The 4803-nt window shown below is 29.5% G+C and overlaps 1 protein-coding gene across 2 annotated transcripts in view; it reads right to left on the minus strand.

The window, feature by feature from the left end:
- LOC111390626 (uncharacterized membrane protein At1g16860-like) overlaps window positions 1-247 on the minus strand; it is a 15118-nt gene extending 14871 nt beyond the window's left edge. The window contains exon 1 of one of the 2 annotated variants that reach the window (XM_023015689.1): window positions 51-247. The gene's annotated coding sequence lies outside the window, so the exon portion shown is untranslated. The remainder of the gene's footprint in view (window positions 1-50) is intronic. The other variant, XM_023015690.1, reaches the window with a different exon arrangement.
- Between the last annotated feature and the right edge of the window lie 4556 nt (window positions 248-4803).

Genomic DNA, 4803 nt, shown 5'->3' on the forward strand with positions numbered 1-4803 from the left:
GATTTAGAAAAAAATTTTTTTTTTTTTTTTTTTTAAAAATTTATACGTACTTGAGCGTTAGAGAGGGTTGGTCGGCAGCAGAACGAGATGAGAAAGTGAAGAAACTGAAACATAGAGAATCAAAAAATTCTGAATTAGAGGGGTTTGCCGTATGGTGAGAAAATGAAGAAAGGTGCAGGGGACAAATTTGTGAGAGATATCAGTACACTAATAAAAGAAGGAAAACTGAAAACATACACTTCATCTTCCGGCTGTCTACTCTAAATCATTTCTTTAGTGCTGCAAGTTGAAAGAAAGACTGTCAAAAACATCAGTCAAATTGCTAATAATATCAAAATACTCCTTCACCTTTCAAAAATATTAGTAACGTCCTTCATTTCAAATTTTAATTATAATTCAGCTTTAAGATTAATATTCTATAAATTATTAATACTCAAATTATTATTAAAACTAATATATAAAATCCATATCATAATGCATTTGACTTTAACATCACATCCTATTATCAATGTCAATTACTCTAATTAGATAACTTTAGTTTACCATCTATTTTAAACATCAAAATGCGAGGTTAATTTAACAAAGCGGGATGAGTTTATCACTTTATTAGCATTGATGGCCACATTCTTCGCCCCCACTCACCTCGTATTGTCCTGCCCAAAATGGTGAAACGGCCAAGAACATAGATATGGCCCTTTCTGGAATTTTTCAAGCTCATCTGAATTTTTTTTACTTTATTTTATTTTTATATTGTATAATTTAAATCGAATAATAAATAAATGATTGTACATGACAATAAATGAAGATAATTTAATCCACATGAAACCCCATCCCCAAAAATCCCCGGCAAGACATGGATGAGGATGGCCATCGGCCTCACCAAATTACCAACCTATTTACAAAATAAATTATTTGCAAGCTATTACGTCAATCCGAGAATTTACCCAGTACACACTCGAAAGATAGCCGCTGTGGGTTCCCCCGTCATCCAAAAAAATTACTTGCTAATTTAAGTGAATAACTCATTTGGTGGTATCCAAGATGTTTTCCATTTTTACCACTAGAATCACATAAATTAGCAAATAATTTCAATGTCAAAGTGTTAGAATCGATATTCATTGTTAAAGTTCAATGAAATGGAAATTTTCCATTTCATTGTTGAAACTTGTATGATAATAGGCTGGGACGTTTTTTATGAAAGTCCAAAATAGTGAATAGATTGTACGAAGTTTTATTTATTGTTCCCAATAGCAATTTAAGTATTAACACTTTATACTTAGGGCCCGTTTGTGCCCCTATTTAATTTCAAAAAATGTATTATGTAATAGCAATTGATGTTGAAATGTATAGTTAAAAAAGAAGGAGAATTTTTAATTTATGTGTAATATTATTTTAATGAAGAATGTGTGGTTAAAAATAAGTACTGCAAAAAAAAATAATGTGACAGAATGTGGTAGAATGATTGACAAACAAAGATTTAAACATTAACTAGTCTTAAAGGAGTGTGGCAAGGGGGGTGAATATAATTCTCAAATTACGAAATTTGGGAGGTTAGTAATATTTGTAAATTACAGAAAGATGATATTGTGAGAAAAGTAAAAGATGTTTATAAATTCTCTAAAATAATAAATTATCTCGTTTTTACGACAATATAGTAGTTCGTTTAATTACATTCATCCATCTTAAATTCTTACGATTTATTTGAACTATAGACGAAATCTATTTACTTGGTTGAACCTTGTGAACTCTAATACTGAGTAGAGTCAATATTTTATCGAATTATTATTATTATTTAAATCATTTACAAATATACAAATGCTAGAAGTAATCTGTTTTTTCAATATTAAAGGAAAAGATTCCTAATTCAATTACTAATATAAATCTACAAATAGTTTTGCCTATTGAGAAAAATGGAATCATGAAAATAGTACATCTTTTGTATAGAAAGTCATACAATGTGTGAGTTAATCCAATCGCCAGTTAATAAGGTTTGTATTATAATAGTGTTCTCTACAAATAAGTATTAAATTGTTCCGTACAAAAGACCCTCGATCGTTCTTAGCTGTCTCCTAGTCACTTGTTATTATGCCAATATTTTAACTGTCATTTTATGAACATAGCTTTTTTTATTTTTTATTTTCGTCCTTTTGTATTTTACAAATAATTAAATTAAAACATAATAATTGACATTTTTGGCTTAATAGATAAATTGCTTGCTAATAGTTTTACATTAATATTAATTTGCTTGTCGGAATCTTGGGATTAACATTAACAAGGAAGATTCTTGGATGGAATCTTGATGGACCCCCAAAGAGGGGGTCAAAAGGAATATATGTAAATTTGGGATGTAATTAAAATCTTTTAATGTGAATAAACCATTAAATATAAGTAACTTATAAGCTATTTTCTTTATAAAGAAGACAAACTACATTTCATGTTTGGCTGATGTGGGAGTGGAGTGGGTTAAACATAAACATGATTAATATGTTAAATCATGACTCAAGTTTGAGTACAATTAGGCAATGCTCATAGTCTTTGCTTTGATAATCAAATTGGTCCAATTATTAATTTGATATAATTTTTCAAATGAAAGTGACGTGAAAGGTAAAATTTCACTTTCTAGTTTGTTGACTTTGCTTTAACAAGAAATGAAGCTGGTTCCAGATTATAATTAATCAAAAGGATTAGATGAATAAATTAAGACGATTTTTTAATTATAATTTAATATGTGAAAATAATTAATTTTTAAAATTTTCCATGTGGTTGTTAATTTCCACAAGCAAATTCTATACATTTAAGACTACAATTTACTCAAAAGTTGTAATCCAAGAAATACAAGTACTCGTGTGTCAAATCTTGCCAATGAAAGAACCTAAACATCCATTTGACCGAGAGCCATAATAGAGATCAAAGTGTCTCTAAAATTTAGGGATGTCAAAAATCTCCGCTCGTCCCGCTCCAACGAGGCCCCACCATGAATGGGGCTGAAAAACCCGTCTCGACAGGTTGGCGAGGAGGGGCGTAACTCCCCGCCCCGTGGCATGGCGCGGGGCGCAGGGTGGGGTCTAAAACTCGTCCCGTGAAGAGAAAAAATTAAAATAATAAAAAAAATAAACGGGGCGGCAAACGAGGCAAGTCGTTGCCCCGTCCTGTTGCCATCACTACTAAAATTTAAAGATAAAAAAAGTATAGAAAAATAAATTTTTTTGGTATCTTTAGAACTTAGAAGACATCGGTAGAGTGCACATTTGAAGACGTGGGTGGCTCAATATCTAGCCAAGTAAGAATATTGTTTATGGCTCCACGTTTAGTCAAGACCTCCAAATTTTAAGAACTTTTAGTCAAAACAGTTTTATCAATGACAATTATAAAAATAATTGAATGCATTTCAATCTATTATTACAAATAAACAAATATTTTTATAATTTTGTTTTACTAAAATGAAATTGTGTTTATAAATAAAACACTATAAATTTGAAAATTACATACTGTCAATATATTATTATGTCAAGAGTAATACAGCAGTTAAAAACATACTTTATCAATCTATAATTTACCATAAGAAAAAAATCACAAGTTAGTGACAATAACATATTAAGAAGGTAAAAAATGATATTTTTTTGTAAACTACACGTACAACTTCCTTGTCGGAGATTCTGATCAAAGCATTCTTAGTGATTATCATCAATATGGATATGTCGGTGCTTATCTGTGGTTGTCAACAACATTGTTGTGAGTAACTTTGTACAATTTGTTGAAAATAACTATAATACCATCAATAATCAAGAACGAAATTATCGTCAACGATCATTTGCTCCATTCTATATGTATTGTTACCACAATTCGTGTTGTTGAAGCTGTTATTACTACTATATTTTATTTTTAAAAATCTCGAAAAGCTTGCCTAACGCTCCAAAGTTATTTTGAGCTTGTTCTCTTGAAGAGCAAAGTATGAGGAGATTGTGAAGGAATTGATGTATGAAAAATCGAAAACTTCATAGGGTCGGGTGGGGGTCCTAACTACCAACAAAATATTGAAGAAACAAGATATTTGTGTGCGATATCGACAGAGAAATGAAGAAGATAAAGATGTCACGCTCGAAATACATTTTATGTTCTATTTTTCTATCTTTAAAAAAAAAAAAAATTTGCACTGTCGTGATGCTAAGTAAAATTGAAAAATATAATTGAAGCGCGTGAATAATTTAGAGAGACAATATATTTGAGAGATTTTTTTTGATGATCTAGAAATGTTGTGAGCTAAACATAATTACTAAAATATAAGATTGATTTATTTTTGTTTCCTCGATATTTCATTATAATGAGGCAATGATTATTTGACATTGCCTTAATGATCAAATTAATGTGTGAAACCATGATGTAATTATTAATTTGATATAACCTTTAACTTAAAGTGAAGTGGAAAGGTAAAATTTCACTCTCTAGTTGGTTGAATCTGTTTCACCAAGAAATATTTGAGGATACAAGACAAATAACTAATGAGACTAATTTCAGATTATAATTTAATTAAAAGATTTAACAAAGAATTAATTTTGAATTTGCCTTCCAAACAAATACTATGAATTTATAAGTTGGTCACTGATTTAAGATAGAATGTTTTAATGAGCAAAATTAAACTATTTTAATTCTTGGTCTAATTATAATCTCTTCATATTAAGCCCTTGTTCGAGAAAAAGAAGTATTTTGGAATAGTATTTTTTGGAGAATATGTGGTTAAAAAATAAGAAAATATTTTCAATTTACGAGTTAAATTATTTCATTCAAGAATTTGTGGTTGAACAT

The sequence above is a fragment of the Olea europaea genome, unplaced genomic scaffold (genome assembly GCF_002742605.1).
Source record: "Olea europaea var. sylvestris unplaced genomic scaffold, O_europaea_v1 scaffold699, whole genome shotgun sequence".
Classification (NCBI taxonomy): Eukaryota; Viridiplantae; Streptophyta; class Magnoliopsida; order Lamiales; family Oleaceae; genus Olea; species Olea europaea.